The sequence below is a fragment of the Melozone crissalis genome, unplaced genomic scaffold (genome assembly GCF_028551555.1).
Source record: "Melozone crissalis strain CALT ecotype California unplaced genomic scaffold, PUWL_Pcris_2 ptg000004l_1, whole genome shotgun sequence".
NCBI lineage: Eukaryota > Metazoa > Chordata > Aves > Passeriformes > Passerellidae > Melozone > Melozone crissalis.
Window position 1 is genome coordinate 27,118,329 of NW_026535782.1, and position 19,982 is coordinate 27,138,310.

A 19,982-nucleotide genomic window follows, 5' to 3' on the forward strand; every position below is an offset into this window, starting at 1 on the left:
GAGAAAGGGTTCCCTGGTAGTAAAAATATGAAAGACTGAGATAAAGATACTTCTGCTCCCAATATTCCCTCCTGGAAACTACAAATCCAGCAGATGAGAAGCCATCTGTGTGGATACCTTGTGATGCATTTTAATGCTAAAATAGTAATTGAGCTGCACTTCTAGGGCTTCCCTTGCCAGCAGCCATCCCTGGAAATCCCCTGTAGGAGTGAAAGGATAGATAAGGACAGTGCCATGGAAACAACTGATCCTTCCCTTACCTTTCCTAAATACACTAGCAACCGGAAGCTAATTGCAAAAGTCAAACTAACTAACCAAGTATGCACAAATCTAAATATTTTGTGCTCAATTTCAGTGTAATAGTTGAGAACTATGAGTAAATACACTAAGAAAATGTGAGGTCTCAGTACTTTTATTATTGAAAAAAAAGTGTTGTCAACACCTCTCTGTGGTGAGATCTCTAACATTAGATTTGGTGTACATTTTGACATACCTTTATCCTTCTGTTATAGAAATATTTAAAAAAATCAAATAGGCTCTACTAATGAAAAAAATCTGCCATGTTCTTCTAGGGCAATGATTAATGCAGTGCAGTGCTGTAACTCTACAACCTTCCAAAGGAAGCTATAGAGAGACTTTTGAACATCATTAAGTAAGAAAGACATTAGGGAGAAGCTGCAGCTTCAAAGTCATGAGTCTCACACTCACATTTGTAAGCCCAGCAGAAAACAGAAACCTCTGCTTTCTGCCAAAGCAGTATTTCACTGTTTTAGCTGATCAAACACACTTTGCAATTCAAGTTGTTTCTTCCAAGGGACTTAATCCGTAATCTGGGAAAGAAAAATACAACCTTGTTTCACCACTGCTGAAAAGCTGCCAACTCTTGCTCTAGGTGATTGCACTGTATTTGTTTTTCCTGAAGAATATGGTGACAATACATAGGCGGGAGAAAGAAAGACCCCTGCTGCATTCCAATTAACTTTTTGTTCTGTTTAAAAATTGCTTAGAAGGTTGCTAATTTACCATGTTCTGCCTCCACTCACAACTGAGGACGGTGACCTTACTATGATTAATTTAATTTCATGTTTTGGAGAAGTGGAACAGCCTAACCCTGCCCTACACATACTCTGGGCAATTTCTCCCACTTCTGCGACTGCATTGCCCACATCTGTTGGTGATGCTTTGAGTCACTGAGCACTGACAAACTCTCTGCAGCTAAGCCTCATAAAAACTGCAGAGAATTCCCAATGAACACTGAGATCCATAAAGCATTTGGGCATTCTAAGCACACCTGACTCTCTTGTTGACCTCTTCCCAAACTTGCCAGCAAAGTGCTGTAGGCTTTTATCCTTCTGTAGGTATTGGCAGAAGCATTGGCCAAGGAGTGCACAGGGCTGGCAGACAAGTGTTGTGAGTGCTTCAGAAAACACACATTCAGGGCCCAGCTCTCAGGAACTTCAGGTGGAAGGCTGTGTCAGTGGCACCACGAGGATTATTGACTGCAGGACAGGTTTTCTGTAATCCTGCTTTCTAGTTCCTTCACCTGTGCTGCTACAGACAAAAGTTTTCAGATTGACTCCTACAGGCATTCTTACACTGATTGAAGATGGATGTGTATCAGCCTAGCCTGTGTAATAAGTCAATAGTAAGAGAACATTGATTAAATGAGATTAAAAATAACAGATGCATATCAGTTGGTAGACAAAGACTTAAAAAAGGAGGTAAAACTGTACCATACATGGTTCAAAATGGATTAGGACTGTCCACACAAATTAGCAGTCCTTGTGTTACATGAGCTCAGGGCACTTCTTCAATTAAGCAGATGCAACTATGGGAAACAGGCCTCACCTTTGTAGCAAAATGTACTGAGTCAAGACTGAAAGCAGCAAATACATGAACACATACTTGGCAATACACCTTCTTTGTTGGTAGCCCTGGATGTTATTTTTACACATTAAAACACTAAATGCTTTCACTTTCTTTAAGAAAAAAAAAAGAGGAAGTAGAATACACAGTTACTACAGCTTGAGTAATGAACTTCCTCAACAAAACACAGACTTAGGCAGAAGGACAGGTTAGATTTTTTCAATTAACAAAATTTAAATCACAATTTAAATCACACATATTGTGAGTGCTAGTTATGTTGTTTATACTAAGCTAACCAGTCTAACACAATATAACACACTTTCTTCCCCATTACTAGCTCTGTTAAGCTATTCAAGCTTCTTGTCCTATAAATGCTAATTTATTTGCATGTAAACTGTAATTTTGTAATAAACAGAGAGATCAGACCATGTAGATGCAATGACAATATCAGGTTCTTAGTTTACTTGCATCATGTTGTTGGGAATTGTCTTAAATGACTTCTCTTTGGGAAAATGGAATGAAAATCAGCTTTTAAAAAAGAAACTCAGATCACTAAAGTGTGAAATGAAATATAATGAAGCAAAGTGTTTATAAACAGATATAAAAGAATCAGACTATCTAAACACTTATTTAATAACACTGAAGGTTAATTACATTGATTGCATTTTTCAGTCTAAAAGTACAACTCCTATATTTGATTTGTGGTAAAAGAGGAAATGTTTGATTTTTCAGACTGAACAACAAAAGTGGTCCAGAAGCTCATACTATAAACAGCATGTCACTTTTGGTTTGATTCTAGCAAATGCATGAATTTGTCACAAAGGAAAGGTTTATGATTGAATAATAAAATGCAGTGCTTTCCTGGATGGTGTATATACACATTTCATTTCAATGACACAGCAGCCATGCTCATCACACAACTACAGCTGGTGGCATTAAGAAACTGGTCTCCTGGCTTAAATGGAAGACTGCTCTTTTATCTTCAAAACATATTTATGTTGGCAGACATGTTACTGTAGTACTGTATTACTGTAGTAATATAAAATATTAGTGTTATGTAACTTGCTGAATTCTTCAGTAATTCTAAATTCAATTTGGAGGTTCAAAATCAATCCCGAGAAGAAAGCACACGTGTGAAACTATTGAAAGAAACATGCTATTTCTGCTCATCTCTTTGCTTGAAATTTTAAACTTTATGATGATTTTACAACCAAACTAAGGTGTCAGTGCCATTGGGGGTTTTTGATGGAGCAGAGCAGCCAGTTCACAATGATGTTGGACATCATCCTGTAAACACTTGTGCACAGGCTTAGCTTTTAACCATTGACAGTTTCATTGAATTCAAAGGGATTATTTGCATGAGTGTTTTGTGCATCAGCGCTTGCTGTATTCAAGCCACTGCTATAACACACAGGTTTTGAGGGTCGATAAATTAAAAATCCACATGGGTCATCTTGTAAATGCTTTTCCACTTTATTAACACACCCAGTGGATAGCTGGACCTGTCTATCCACTGCTATCACACTGCAGAGAAAACAGGAACCTTGACCCAATTTATCCCATCGTCGGGTCGTTCCTGACCTAGAACCTCCCCAGGATGACAGAGAGGCCAGGCCGTTCCTTCTGCCCTCTGGAATCCAAAGGGAGTTGTCAGAGCAGGGCCACGGGGGATGGGACGCCCCCTCTGGAAGCTGGGGCGCTTCCCACGGGAGCGCGTCCACCCGGGCCGGGTCTGCAGCGGCCCCGGCAGCCCGAGGGTGCGGGGCGAGGGAGGATCGGGAGCCCCGCTGCGCCCTGACCCCGCTCAGCCCCACGGCCCGGCGCTCCAGGCCTGCGCGCCGCCCTCTCCCCTCAGAGAACGGCATCTGGGCCGGGCGCGCCCCCGGCCAGCAGCGTCTCGGCGGGGCCGGCGGTGAGCGGCAGCATCCGGCAGCCCCGCGGCCTGCGGGCCCTGCCCCCAGCGCTGGGCCGCGAATCCCGCGGGAGGCGGAGGGAGCGCAGCCGAGGGAGCCTCGCTGCTCCTTCCTCCTCCCCTCCCTCCGGTCCCGCTCAGCCCCTGCGCAGGGCCGGGCCGTTGCGGGCGGTGCGGCGGCGCTGCCCCCGCCCCTCGGCGCTGGCGGCCGGGACGAGCGGCGGCGGGGTCACGGCGGCGGCCGGGTCAGAGGGTAAAGGTTGCTCCCCCAGCATCCTCCGTGCTGGATACTCAGCCATCTTGGATTCGCGGGACAAGAAAATTCATGCGGTGAGTCCGGCCCCGGCCGCCCCTCCCCGGCCCCGCCGTCGACCCGGGCCTCGCCGCCCTCTCGGCCGCGGCCCGATGCGGGAGGCCCGGGCGGCGGCGCGGCCCTCGGCGGGGCTCGGTGGACCTGGGACCGCCCCACCGGGTTTCCGTTTGCTTTTGTCTCCGAGGGGGAGCGGGGGGGACGCGCGGCGCCCGAGCCGGGGGCGCAGCCACAGGCCCGGCCCGGCCCGCCGCCCCCTTCCCTCCTCCGCGGCCGCGGGCGGCGGCGGCCCCCGGGTGCCGCTCCGGGGCCGGGCGAGGCCGCGGCCCGGCGGTGTTTGGGCCCCGCATCCCTGCGGCCGCCGTTGGCAGCTCGCCCTGCGGCCCGCTCGGCCCGCCCGGCCCGCCCGAACGGCTTCTTCCCGCCGCCGTCCCGCCGGCTGCTCCCAGGCCTCCTCCGTCTCTCCGAGCCCGGCCCCGCGGGGCCGCACGGCCCCCGCCCGCCGCCTTGCCCGGGCCCGGCGCCGGGGCAGCGGAACCTGCCGCCCACGGCCGGGGCTGCGGCGGCCCCGCGCTCCGCCGAGCGGCCGTGCGGCCTGCACCGCGGGCCCCGGGCGCAGAAAGGGGGTGAGACGGGGGTGCTGCTGGCTGGCCTTCGGGGGAAAAATTATTTTCTTTTTTCTTTTCTTTTTTTTTTTTTTTTCTGCCTGCGCCTGTTTCACTCTCCTCCTGGCGGTGGTTAAGGCGGTGTGTAAACAGGTTCTGGCTTTCCCTCGGACGTGTCTGTAAAACAAACTTGAAAGGGATAGAGGCGGTCGCCGGAGGAAGGAATCAGCCTTGCCCTGCCCGCCTGGGCGGCGATGACAGGCTGTGGCGTGAACCTGACCCGTGCTGGGAGAGGAGGTGGCACTGGGTGACAAGTTAGGGATAAGAGAGGGACAGTAGGGCAGTGGGGAAAGATGCAGGTGTCAGAGTTAGCAGTTTGGTTAGCGTATGTATGCTCCTGGTGAAAACAAGATACCAGCTAGTGGGTATTCTCGGTTTTAGGGTGGGTTTTTGTTGTTGAAGTTACAAGTAACTTTGTTTTGGAGGCTCTGTAGTGTGGGAAAATTAAAATATGCATGTGTAAGGTGGTATTTGCTTCTGCTGCCTATTCAAACCTCACACAAGCATGTTTAATTTCTGCTGTCTCTTTTGTCAGGGAAAAAGTTGTTTCCACCTTTGCACTGTTTTATCCCCAGGGGAGGAGAAGAACTTTCTGTGTATCTTTCATAAATATATATGTTTGTGTGGCTTGAGTGTGTGAAGGAGACACTCCTGTGTGCCCGAACGCCAGCAGCATCTGGTGCTGGTGACTGGCTGCTAGTCTTAACTCTTCTGCTGGGGAAAAATAGATGATCAAACCTGTTGTCATATCTGTTATTGGAAAACTTTATATTTTGGGAAACTTGGATTTGTTTCAAACTGTTAAGACTTGTGAAGACCTGCAAGAGCAAAGTAATTGTAGAAGTTTATATTGCAAAGGTGTCTTCCTTTGATCTGGAGGAATTGTTGTGTATGTGTTGATGTACTTTGAGCTCTCTTAAAATGACACATTAGTAGAACATGGCTCACAGGATCAAGTTTTGTGAACTTGAACATGATGTATCTGTCCCATACCTTGTTTTCCTCTTCTTTTTGTCCCCCAGTTCCACTGTTCTTTATGTTGAGTATTCAGCTGGTATGCTAAACTTCAAGGTGTTGACTGCTTCTGATTTTAGAAAGGGATTTGAATACTCACCTATCAAGAGCTGAGTGACTTGACTTGCGAGTGTATTTCCGTTTCATTTTCAGGAAGCCGTTGATAAAGCTAAGAGAGTAGTCGTAGATAAACCTTGTCTACACATCTCCTCTAGAAACTTAATATTGCTGTCAAAGTAGTCATTGTTATTGCAACCCATTTGTGTGTCAGTTCTATCAAGAAATGAAAGAAAAGCCCTTGGCTAAAATGGAGAATAAAGAAACCCCAGAAATTTATATGAAAAAAAAGATTTGAATTCTCTTTAACAGAATCTAGTTTTAGATAATTGTCATTTAGTGGAAAAAATAGGACAGTTAGTGTGTCCTGAAGTTTGATGCTAAAACATTTTCCCATAAGTGTCTGTTTCCACCTGAAAATTTTGGTCTTTACCTCAGTCACTTCATATGAGAATTCTGTGTGCCTGCAGCGGACCAATACATCTCAGAAAGTATTTCTGGTTAATTTTTATATTTCTAAGTGCATTTCTATTTGGATAGAGATTAGCTTTGAAATCAGGAACTTTATTGCTTTTTAAGTCTTTGTTGTAGCTTTCTTAAAAATTACCCAAATATTCACGTTAATGCAAGGTCTGTAGTGTTGTAATTGCTAAGTTGTAACCTCATTATGGTTTTAAAGGGGCCTTGTATCATAACTTTGTTTATTCAAACATATCTTCCACCTTCATCTTTTTATGAACTCAGGAAGTGTATAGAACTTAAAAATGCACCACAATTGAATTAAAGCAGAGCTTTCTGTCACCTGGCTTTCTGACTTTATCTGGAAGCTAAAGCAAAATATTGAATGGCTTGTTTTCCTGTGAGGTAGTATAGAAAGTGCACCAAGTATAGAATTTTATTCAAAAGGAAGTAGACCCCTGTATCTAACTTTTAAAATTATGTCTTGTCTTAAAGCTATAATTTGCTTGAATAAAAGGTGCCTTAAAAATGTGTTATTAAAAAGAAAAAAATAAAAATTCCTAAATTCATGGCAGAGTATTTGCCACATTTCTTGTACATGTTTATAAATGTTAGCTTAAATAGAAAGCCCTTTACCAGTTTCTATAGAAGTACAGTACCTTAGGAAGTCAAATCAGTATTTTTACAACAGATTTAAATGATTGCTCTGTAAATGAGCCAGTTTTTCTCATTTAAAATTACTCTTAATACAGTGTGTATGTAAATTTCAAGGATTGGTAAAAGCATAGAAGTTGAAGTTAGGTTAAATTTGCTTTATCTGAGCTTTTGAGACATAAATAAGTAAAAAAAAAAGTGTGTGAGCGTTCTGCTATACAGCAGCAATCTGCTAATATATTTGCTTTAAATTTATGTCTCAGTTGCACTGCACTGAACAATTCAATTTAACTTGTTTCAGTTGTTTTTCCTGAGTAGAATTGGCCTTTTTTTCCCTCTTTTTTTTTTTTTTCTTTCCAGAAATGCTTTAGTACATAGGTGCTATCTTTGTGTGTGTCCTGTTGGTCTCCTGACCCAAGTTCCTGGAAAAGAACACCTGAGCCTATGAACACCTGAAATTTGTGTGTAGTCTCCTTGACTCAAAAGCACCTGCTTACATGCTGATGGTTAACTTTGTGCATGAGTTTTCAGGATGGATGGTGTATTTTGACAGCTAATTATGCTTTTATTGAGCATTATAACAGCATAGCAAGAATTGTGTCAAATGAAAATACTGCACAGTAGGATATTTAAGTTGTCCTTGTGGAATTATTTTGATTTTTGGAGCAGGTGTGTATATACCAAGCATGGTCTGTGCTCATCAACAAGAGATTCTTATGTAGGATTGAAAATATTTTTGTGTTTTTGTGCAAAAATGAAGAAAAAACCTAACAAAAACCCCCAAAACCCAGCCATAAAATGTTCATATTGCTTATAATATATATTTTATCTTTCATTTTTAATACTCTAATAAAATAGAATATGTTTGTTGTGGTGGTGTGCACTAGCTCATCTTCTGCTCTGGTTGTGTAATGGGCTCCAAGTCAAGGTGTAAGTGGTTCTTGTCCAAAGGGGTTACTGAGAACCCTTAATTTGTCTTGCTGTAGCCCTGGTTATCAGTAACATTACAGAAAAGTGTGCATTATTTTTCCCCCTGTCTTGGTTACTCTGCCATCTGATTGCTTTTTGCAGTGCTAGTACGTATAATTTCACAACTCTACATTTCCTAGGAGGATTCCTTTCAAATTATGCTGGTAGGTTAAAATTTTATTATAATGAAGACTTTTTTTCAGACACATCTCTCTCTTGTTAAATTGAAATGTAAGAGTTGTTAATCAGAAATTCAGTAATAAGTAAACCATTGTTTCTTCCTGTTTCCCTTTTGATTTGGGATAATTTATGGGGTGATATTTTTTAAGTATTAGTTTTCACCCCATGTCACTTGGGATTTTTTTCCTTTTTTTTTTTTTGGTTTATTGAACTTCAGAAGCATTTTTAAAATCTTGCTTTCAGATTTTTTATGTGCTTGAGATCGATCAATTATGTTTGAATATAGTTTGCTGTGGTCAAGTTATTCATCAAAAGATGTAGTTTATTAAACTGAAAACAGGTATAAAAGGCTGCTGTATTTGTGGTACATAAAATAGGAACTCTTACTTTGCATTGCTATTGCTGAGCAGACAGTAATCCAGTGGGCTGAGTTGGGCCATGCTTTCTGTGTGAGTTACCTGCTGCAGTGGGTTACTCTGGGTAGGTCATTTAACCAGTTCATGGCCAAGTTCTAGTCTGCAGTAAGGGGATAATGGTTTCCTGTGTTTCACTTGCCTGCTTCAGGACTCCTGTGGAGCCACATGCCAGTAGCAGTTAGTACATATGGTTAGCAAAAACAATGTCAGCCCCCCAAAATGGCCCTATACCAAGTTCAGTAGGTCTGGTCTGTCCTTACAGGTTTCAGAATGGCATTGCCATTTGCATTGAATCTAAATATGTGTGCATTTGGAAACAATAGGAGGCGGTTTTTATGCACCAAAAAGAGGCAGTTGGACTTATTATGGCCAACTATTTTTAATTTTAAAATGTTAACATTTAGATTTGTAGGCAATGTCTTGGCAAGCAAGTTTTTCTAAAGCTGTCTTTGTAACACAGACATTGATAATGTAATATCATATATTGTCTTTTCTGTAAAAGGGTTGTCAGAAAATGCCTGTCGTGGTGTAAAATGAGCAACTAATGCTTGTGTCAGTGAACTCTACTTGTCTTACTGTCTACATCACTGTGAGTTTTTGCTTTGAGCTTCACTGGAATAGTATTTTTCCCCTTCCAGCTTATGAAAACCTTGCATTGTTTGGGGCAGAATGACTATTCCTTGTAGGCATTTTTTATTTGAATCATGAAAACTATTCTTGCAAAGGAAATGTTGCCAGAGAATTATAATGGTGGAAAAAATGTCTGCCAGTCTTCCTTCTGTTGCTCTGCTGTGTAGGGGACTTGTTTGGGTATATGCTTGAAGTCTTTCACCATTCAATAGTGATGAGGTTTGTGAGAAAGTACTTGTTGCATATAAATAATTATTTTTTGAAAAAGTTATAAAACAGGAAAATAGCCGTGAAGCACGTATTTTATGTAATGACCAAGTAAGCTAAAAACGTACAGAAGAATGTAATCTCTTGAATATTTGTACCATGTATTGTTATGTGGAGAAGTGGGAATCTGAAAGGTTTTCAAATAGAAATCAGCTGTGAGCAATGTCAACTTTGGAAAGACTGACAAGATGATGAGCAATTCTTAATGTTAAAGTACCGTGTAATACTGTGTCCATCTGTAAAACTGCTTGACTCAAAAAATCTTTCTAATGAGATGTTTGATTATTTATTGCAGTGCTGGTACTGATCTTGATACTTTTCCTAACATGTCGAAAGCACTATCATAAAGTAGAAAGGTACTTAAGGTACTTTATGTTGAAATCTTAATTTGTTGACTTATTTTCTGGATGTGGATGCACATTTCCAGTAAGATGAAATTGATCAAGATCAGCATTACACATGAGAGTAAGTCAGTATCACTTTTTATCTCATGGTGGAAGTCAAAGTAAATTCTGGAATTCAGGTTCCTTTGCTACTGTGGTATGGAGTTAAATTTTTTTTTTTTTTTTTTGCTTGTTGGGGTTTTTTGAGTTTTCTCTTGTGTGTGTTTTGTGTTTTGGTTTTGGAAATTTCAGGATGATATGTTTTGGACAATAAATATATGTTTTGTTTCCCCCAATCTCCTGGAAGTTTAATTAGGCAAGAACATAAATGTTGTGAGACATCGATGATGGAACAGGGACTTTCAAAATTTCTTGCAAGGATAAATTTAGTTTTCAGAAGTTTGGTGCTCTTTTGAGCTAAGCTTAGGTCAGTGTATGTTGTGAATACCGGCAGTATATGGTTGATGGCAAGTAGTATTTTCATTGGGATTAGTATTTTAATTAGGAATTGCAAACTCTCAATATTAGCTGTGATCCTAATCTTTTATTGTCTCTGAAAGACATATAACTAGTTTAAATTATTTTTTTAAAGCTACTGGCAGTTCTTTTGCAGTACACAGGGTAGATTAAATTTTACACTAGTCTGAATTAGATTTTATAGCAAGAGTTTATAACAAGTCTTGCAAACTGGGATGGCCAAGCGTAGGTTGGTAACCAGGAGTGACTCACTAAGAGCAGACATCTTTAACTTCCCCTTAACAATGTACTCCAGTGTCCAGCTGCTGGCCTTTTCTATACTAATGAATGCCTGCATCTGCTGAGTCCAGTTATTAAAGCAAAACCATTTTGAGCAGTGTATTTTAAAACTTAGTAGACTAAAGGTACTTCACAGGCCCTTGTGTTAATGTACTTAGGAGAGGGCCTGGAGAGGAGTAACTGAGGCTGCAAGTGAGCAAACGGTTGGTGGTAGTAAATGAATAAACTGTTGATAGTAGAATGTGCTTCATGGATTAATTTATGTTTGTAAGAAACATAAAAATATAAAATAAGTCAGATATATATAGATAATCCAACTTCGGGTTAACTCAAAAGTTAAGCATTTAACTGAGTTTGTATAAATATGCTTCTATGTGGAAACAGAACTCAGAAGGAGAAATTAAGATTGGAAATGTGGTCCTACAGACCTCATAAAATTGTGTCTAGGTGAAGGAAGGAATTTCAGATTAGTGCAACTTCTTGTAAAAGAAATAGACATGGCCTACAGGTATGTATTTGCTAGGATGGCAGCTGGTTAAGCATCTTGTAAACACAGGCAGACTTTGAGTGTCCGCACCACAGCTTTTCCCTGAAGTGGGGGGAAAGTCACAAAGAGATGTGGAAATAAGGAAGTTGAGGGTTATCATGGTTCAAGTATTAAGAAGCAGAACAAATCTTTAAGAAACTAATTTTTATTAATTCTTCTACTCATAACAAAGGTCTTTATGATTAGTAGGGCTTTTGTGTTTTGGTTTGTTTTTTGTGTATCTACTGAATGTAAGTTGAACTTTATAGTCTCAGATGGTTCAGTATTTTTGGGACTGTCAGGAGAGAGCTTCAGTCTGAATTGAACCTAATATTCAGCTCCAGCTGAGCAGTTGTTCTTTGTGCCTATTGATGCAACTGTCCATGGCTCTGCAACAGATTCCAGTGCAGTACTTAATTTTGTAATGTGCTTCTAAAAATAAGTGCACAGTCTTATGTAACACATCTTGTATTGTTAGCACCTAGAGGCTTCATCCCCACTGGTATGAAGTGGAACACATCCTACATGATTTTTGATTGTGGGTATTTACATCTGAAACACTTTCTCTGTCAGTGTCTATGGGCAAAGAGTAGCTTTGTTTAAGGAATGACTAGTAGTTTTAGGAATATCAGGGACCTTGTTTGCATGGTGAAGTATGTTTCTCCTCTGCATAATTGAGCAAAACAACAGTTGGAAAGGTACTACATAGTTCAGTAGAGATTTGTTTCCCTAAAGAAGCTCTGTGGATTCCTGCTCATGGGTATGTGCACCTTCTCAGAGCTCTCAACTTCATTTGGCTCTGCACTGCAACTGGAAGAGTTCTGAAAGTCTGTGGATGCTGCAGACATGAAAACGAGATGTTAATCATATTAAAGCAGCTTTGAGGGCAAACTCAAAATCTTGAAAAGAAGGGTGACATTTATGATCAAATTACACTATTCTCTTAGGTTTTGTACAACTCTTGCTGTAGTCTTAGCAATGTTTTGATCTCTTTAATGTGGCTTTTCTCATGCTTTTTTTGAATTCAGACTGCAAATAACATATTAGATGATAAAATGCATCATGTCTTGCTGATAGGATGACACCTGTACAGAGCAAACTTGTCATATGTAAATAAGGAACAGAAATCAAATTTACCAAGAGTTACAGCTTTATCTGAGTAACTTGGTTCTCATTTTTCACCACTGCTTGAAGCAGATGCTATGCTTTTATGTTAGAGGCCCAGCTGAAATTTCAGAGTAGAGGACTGAAAGTTCATCTCAAAGTCTGAGGCCAAAACAGAGGCAACCATTCTTTATTCTCTTAGAGTCACTCTAGAAGTTAATTTTCTATAGTGCTGTTTACAGACATCCCAAGTGCTTCACTGTACAAAATCTCTCTTTCCCTGAGAGATCTGGTACTTCAGTGAAGAATGAATTCAAAGGGATCTGAAGAAATAGATATTTGTAAAACTAAACAAACAGGTAATCTCTTGATTAGGTTGCATCTTTAACAATAAGTGAGATGTTTGTAGATGCTTTTAATAATTGTTTTATCTGAACAATTCAAATTATTTAATTTTCTAGCAACATCTAGGCCATAACTTTGGTGCTGGGAAGCACTGTCAGCCCTCAGACTTCCTTTGGTCAACCATGGAGGTAAAATCTGGTAAGACTGAAAATGTAAAGCTTGATATTTATGACACCAGAAGCCCAAGCTTCAGTGTTACGGTTACCCTTGGCAAAGTATGTGTTGCCTTTGTCTATCCTAACAAAGGCAAACAGCTCATATACAGGTAGTTAGATGTGTGCCATTTCTACATGTGTGGGTTTTGTTCTTTGCATGGAAAGGCTGAGACTGTTTCTGGGCCCTGGTGGAGCAGGCATGCCCCTCTGATAGGCAGGGAGAAGGTGGGCAAGGGAGGGAGGAGCCTCTGGTGTGCAGACCATGCCATGTTCTTCTGTCCCTGGTCTGTCAGCCCAGACCTAGCCTGTCATTAACACTGTGCTTGTAGAGAAGAAATAGCAAATATGTTCTGTTCTTTCTGGTATTATTTCCTCTTTTTCTTGAGTAGGTGTCCAGGGAGCCAAATGCAAGAATAATGTATTGGTTGTGTATTTCAGCATTTTTGTGCCAGTCCTTTTTTTTTTTTTAAAGCGTGTATCCCAGAGTTTGCTCGCCACAGCTGTCTGTCATCTGTTTGTTCACTGCTAAGAGAAGACTGCTAACATGAAGTAGGTCCTGCACTGAGCCTTCTTGGCCTGATTTGAGTAGGGCTGTGTCAGGAAAACATTGGTTTCACCAGGTTCATAGGGGGTTGTTGAGTGAGAAGAGTTTCATGAAAAGAATGTGCCATTTATTTTGGTGTGGAGAATCAGTACACACTTTACGTTAAACAGTAAAGTTTTACTTAATTGTCCTGTTAATATAAATTCTATTTGTGAAATTAGTGTGTTTATCCCTCACTCATCATATAACTTACTATTTATTAAAAGCTTCAGAGTTTTGTGGAAGATGGCATAACCTCCCTTTCCTGTCTAATTACGCAAAACTTTATAGTTTTATGTGAGGTTTATTCAATATCTACCTTCTTGACTTGCAGCTTATAGAGTGAATGGATGGTCTATTTTATTGATTAATACAGGGTCAGAATGAGCTCACATCCCTGTAATGTTGCTCTTGCCATGGCATGCCATAAAACTGTGTGGGTATGTTTTGATCCTTCTGAGATATGAATATTTTGGCAGTGAACATGTTTTCTGTGAAAACTCGTAGTCACTAATAATTGTAGTGACACTCTAAAGTATCTGTGACTGTTTTTACTGGAAAATAAAAAAGTGCATAAGACCACAGAGAATGACAGATTTTGCTTAGAAGGTAAGCTTCTGAAATTGTTATGCATGAAGATCATTCAAAATAATTCAGTTGTCAGTGTTAAGCTAATACTGAAACAAGAAAAAAAGTGAAAATAGTCTTGCTTAATCCGTTGCCCTCATGCTTTGTAGCGTCAAACCCAGAAGACGTATCAAATTTTGCCTTGGTTTGCAATACTGAGTTCCCTTTCGTGGTGTGTTTCTTCTGTATGAATGCAACTGCCACGCTTCTGCCCACAGCATCATTCTTTCTTTTCTTTCTTTCTCTTCTCTGTTTTCCTCTCAGAGGTGAGATTCCAGTGGTGGTAGGGATATGGGTGGTAAGAGTGCTATCTTAAAACAAGATAGACAGCTGCTAATAGAATGGGTTCCACAGCAAGGCCTTGTCATTCCTGGGAAATGTTGCCAGGTCCTGCTCCTGACAGCAGTCTGACTTCTGTGGAAACTGCCAAACTGGTAAAGTAAAATGGGCAAAAAATCAGAATTATAAAAGGCAAGATTACTAATGAAATGTGTCCCTTGAGTAAGAATGGGACTCCTAGTGATACCTTGTAATTACGCATCTGTTATGAGAATCTAATCTAAATTTGAGGTTTGAAGTGATAGAAATCTATGCAACACTGCTGATATGGTCATATTCTTCACTTATTTGTTCTTTAATATAGAATATGCTTTAAAATCTTAACTATTAGAAGTTTAAAATTTTTTTCATTTATTGTGAGAACCTTTGAGTTGGGTTAGCACATCAACCTGGAGAGGAGCAGCTCTGTTCCATCAAGTCATGAAGGCTTTCCAGTGTTAATATAGGCATGTTATTCTGAGAACTAAAGTTTTGTCTGAAGACAGGGGTTTAGGTAAGTGCAAGACACTCCAGGTAGCCTTTTTTTATCTCCTGTACTCCCAGAATGCCTCTCTTTTTTTTGGCTTAGGTATTGTTATGGTTTGTTGGTTTGTTTTTGTTTGGGGTTTTTTGTGCTTTTCTTACTCTTTCATCAGTTCTTTTTGCTGCGTTTCATTTCTTCTCCTGCAATTTAAGATTGAAAAGTGATGTTTTGGGTCACCTCATTATTCTTCCTGATGCTTAGTTTTTGTCTTGTGATGTCAAACTTGTGTAATTTTCAGTTCATAAACTGAGAGGGATATAGGTCACTGTTTAAATGAGTGTTTGAAGTTTTCTTGCAAACAAACCCCTCCCTCAGTACATAAAACCCTGCTTCAGTGGCCATTAAAATTGCAAACTCAAGGGAGTCTGAATTCAAGGAATGCTGGAATGAAGGCTTTCTTTCCCATCTTAACTCAGGTTCCATATACATGTCACTGTTACACAGTTTTTTTGATCAAATAATATTTTCCCCAGAGCACTCTGGTCTCATTGGTCAGAGAGGTTTCATGGTGTTCTCACACTGCGGTTTTTCTTTTTTAATCCTGTTTTTCAGATCATGCTATCCAAAATTATAGGCAAATACAGGATTAATGCTTTCTCTCCAATTTCTTCATTATAGTTTCATGGAAGTGCTTTATAATATGTTTTTGAAAAATTACATTTTTATATTGCCTCACTGAAATGACAGCGATGCATTACAAATAGAGAAATGGAGACACTGGCTTAGGATTTCATAACATAAATACCTTCATTTAATTTGGAGCTGTGAATGGTTAATGCTTCTCCATAGACTCATGAAATATTTCAAGCAGAAGGCACTTGTAAAAATCTGTGTGTGGCTCCCTCAGCGTTGTTAAAAAATAAAAGAAAATACAAACCTTTATGGACAGACATAAAATTAGTTTACATATGTGGCATTTAAACATCTTAGCTAGACATGTTTTCTCTCTGTAGTTTCTGTGTCATTAATTAGAAGAGGATAGAAGGAGATCTTGACGGTGGTTCGTGGTCCATTGAACAAAAGAATGGGAAAATCCAGAAGGGATGGGTCCAGGATCTGAGGCTCTGCATGCTGTAGTGTCTGAGTCTTTGGGGCTCTCTTCCTACCCATCAGAACCTAACACATCTGTCTTTTTCTTTCTGCAATCTCTTTGTTCTGCAATCTCTCTGTTCCTGTTCTGAACTCCAATTCCTCTTCTGGTTTCCTCCTCCTCTGTGTTCTAGCTATTCTCCTGGTAGCACCCAACTGGTATTTAAGACAATGCCAAGCATTTCTCAGTGCTAGGATGGCAGCTCCTTAGCTGTCTCGTGGCTGAGCTTGCATCCACAGCAGGCCCAGCAGTCCTGTGCACGAAGGGGAAATGTGTTGAGATCAGAGAGAGCCTGCACGGTCTCAGTGCAGCCCGTGAGCACGGCCGTGCACAGCCTTGCAGCTGAGGTGGATTGAGCAGCTCTTCATTGTGGTGCTACACAGTGGTTTCCTAAGACAAGAACGGACTGAACTTGTCACTGTTGCACAGCATTCAAGTACTAGAGCATCCCAACAGAACAGATTTTTAAAATGTTTTCAGCTGGAGGGGAGTGTTTTTCTGTTGAAAAACACTGAACTATCTTAGCTGCTCTAAAAAAGAATAAATTTGATCAGTTTGCCCGAAAGATGGTTAAAGGTTGTGTTTGGTCCTAAAAGGCTTATGCACTCTGTAGTTTGGGCAAGTGAAAGAATATGGGGTCTTAATGACTACTGCTATACAATGCAATATTACTGCCTGTGCTTTCTGTAACAAGTTAAGTTGGTCTTAATTTAATAAAACTGAATCAGTATGTTTTCATAGCTTTTTCTTCTTCCAAAGTAGTGCATTTGAAGGCATTTTTAAACAAGGCCCAGATTAAAGTGCATTTCATGTGCATGCAATTTATTGTGCTGTTCTGAACATGAAGCATAAGAACAACTGTAGAAAATGTTTTGAAAATTCCTTAGTTTAGAAATGTTGGCTTAAACTTCAAATTATAGGATTTTGTTCAGAAATCCCAACTTTAAAATACAGAATTTTCAAAGGGGACTATCTGCCCAAGATTTCTTTCGAAAATGGCTCAGGAGTTAAATGCTTAGAAAAAGTATTTTTGTGCTCTTGATTTTTTTAACATTTTCTTTTCTGAAATAAAGTGTCACTTTAGGAGATAAGTTGTGTCTATAGGAAGATTATTGATATTTTTAGAAATTGATTGGAAAGCAGTTAGCTGTAACTTCATGGTTAAGAAATGACTACCACTGTATTGTAAATGAAGATACTTTGTTGTAAGGGTATAGGAGAGTAATGTCATGAGAAATAGGGTGAAGCAATTAAAAGTGAAACTGTTACAAGAGTGGATGTTTTCAGGTGAGGTGAAGATTTTAGTTTTATTTGGTGTGTTCACCTGCATTAAAACTATTATGAAAATAGTAAAGATGTTTATTTAAGGAATATATGACTCATTTTTTCCACTTTGTGTTTTACAAGTGAGACTTAATACCCAGACTCAGTTGTAAGTCTTTGAGTGTCAGCTATAAGATCCAGATTTATCCCACATATCTTTCTGCACTTTGTTTTATTGCTGTTGAGTCTTCTGACTTCAGCTGGCTAATATGTAGGCATGTAGGCCTCTGCAAGACCAGGTAAAGATGTACAAGAGCTTGAGTGTCCTTGACAGTGCATGCATACAGCAGAAGTGGGCATTTGCTCTGTGATAGAATGTGCATAACTGAAAGAGTACCTGTGTTAGGGCAATGTGTATAACAGGTCACAGGGACACTGTCAATGTTGCTGTACCCTTGTCCTCTTCAGACTGTGCTTGTGGCAATACACTTATAGCCAGGCTTTATGTTGTGCAGATATGCTGCAAATAATAATTGGGGATTTTCACTAGGATGGACTTAAATGCGTGGGTTGCTGACATGGTGAGTTGCTGAACTTCCTCTTTTTATGCTTCAATTTCCAGATAGGGATATTTTTTCCTTATTATGCAGGTCTTGTTTTCTGCATGTAACCCAAGGTTTTGGTAAAAATCTTCCCATATAAATAGGGAGTAGAACTGCTAGACCTGTGCTAAGGCATAAGAACCCTGATAAACCTGGTGTCAGTGTAGCAATTACAGTATAATAATGATTGAAAAACCTTTGAATAATCTTTAAAAAACCCCACAAAAATCCAAAACCAAACCCCATGCAACAGTGTAGAGTCAGTAGGATCCCTCTGGGATTATGCATGTTTTGAAGACTGCCTCTATGTGTCTGTGTGAGTAGTGATTATCAAGATTTCAAATGGGACAATGGTTAGCATATTGTCCTGTTAGGGATCAGTTCTGGACTCACATTTTCTTCTCTGCCACTCTGTCCTCTCTGTGTTGTGGTCCTTGTCCTTCTTGGTGAGGGGCCTGTATTGAATTATGGTTTGTTTACTTCACAGACTGCTTACTGCCTGCTTTTTAGGCACAGTGCCCCTGGAATCTTTCCTTTTCAAACTTCTTTGTCTGACAGAGTCAGAGTTTGTACTTCAGAAAATTTATTTAGATTCTTTTGGTTGAGAGATGTGATAATTTTTTTGATGTATAATTTTATAAGGATGTGCGGTGTTGCTTTTGCTGTCTCAGTGTATGCTTCTCCTTTCAGATGCAAGTATTAATGATTACCAGTTCTGACTAAAAAATGTGTTTAAGTTATGGTTTCATGTGGATTTTTTCTTTTTAATGAATCGGAACAGTATAAATTGGATTAGGAGTAGAACATTCATAATAAAAAGTTTGCAATATGTAATTTTTGCTCAATGGCTCAGTGTCCTCTCTAATTGTGCACTTCTCTTGAGATCTATTATGAAAAGATCCCTACTGGGCCACCGTGCTGACAGTATGAAGTTAACTCAAGGTACAGACTTTGCTTATAAAAACCTCCTTAAAATGTGAGCTGCAGTACTTGCCACCATTCTGTCCTAACAAAGTTCAGAATCAGGCTACATTTTTCTCCAGCTTTTTCATTGCTTTTTTTATTGTATTTTTTTTCAAGTATGTAATGTACTTAAGAATCACTGAGTTTTAACAGTGTTAATTTATCTTTCTGGTGTTTTTGTTCTTTAAAATGTCTATTAGGCTTTCTAGCTGTAAAAATACACTTGATACTGATGGGCCTACATAAACTGGTGGACTTGCTTATAAACAATTACTTTAATTTTTTTTTTTAAAAAAAGAGTTCTGGATAATTAAGAAATGCAATGGAAAAATATTTTTTTCTGTAAAGAGACAGATACATAAATGGTTAAGGGAGCATCCATGAGGGCAGCAGACATACATTGCTCCCATGTACATCATGTAACTGACACATGTTAATTATGGTGTGCTTCAAATGAGTAAAACACTGACACAATTTCTTTCATTTGGGCTTTTACCTAACTAAACCAATTAGAAAAGATCATGACACTCTTTCATACTTCATTTAAAACTTTTAACTTATGTTTCATGTGGTTTTGAAAATTCTCGAAGGGTCTGTTCTTTTAAAAGGTGAATTTCCTGTTTTATTTAGTGTCAGCCTTGCTGGATTTCATGTCCAGCATTAAAACCAATAGTTTCTCAATATTGTAGTTAATAAATTTAGTTGTGAAGATTCCTTTTGTGTGTATTTATATATGTCTTCATCCTCTTAGAGAGAAGTATTGAGATTTCTGGATATTTTTTCGATTTTTGCTAATTCTTTAGTGAAGAGTTTATATGTTTACTCTTAATTTGCAAATATGAGTTGCAAGCTCTAAAGTGATATACCATCAGGTATATATTCCAAAATTGGACAGTTTAGATTTTTACATATAGATTAGTTTTGAGGGATAATATAACTTGAGATTGTGGATATGGTGCAATTTTTTTTTTTGCATAATTAAGTGAGCAATTCTCAGTGAACATCTTCCTTACAGAACGTTCTTATGGGAAATGCATCAAAATTAAAAGCATGATATCCATTTAAAAATATCTTTAGCTTATGTCCAGATAGGAGACAGAGAGTACTGTCTTCTATTTGTTTCAAAGTAGGCCTTTGTTAAGTGAACACTTTGGATTATTTGGATGTTTAAAATGACCTGATGGACATTCTAAATAAGGTCTTGTCTCTAATGTCTCTGTTAGCCCATTAAGTAAATAAGGTCTTTGTTAAGGGTTAACACAGA

At 39.7% G+C, this 19,982-nt stretch overlaps 1 protein-coding gene across 1 annotated transcript in view; it reads left to right on the forward strand.

The window, feature by feature from the left end:
• Nucleotides 1-4,037: 4,037 nt before the first annotated feature.
• CNOT2 (CCR4-NOT transcription complex subunit 2) overlaps nucleotides 4,038-19,982 on the forward strand; it is an 84,284-nt gene continuing 68,339 nt past the window's right edge. The window contains exon 1 of the mRNA XM_054278028.1: nucleotides 4,038-4,108. The gene's annotated coding sequence lies outside the window, so the exon portion shown is untranslated. The remainder of the gene's footprint in view (nucleotides 4,109-19,982) is intronic.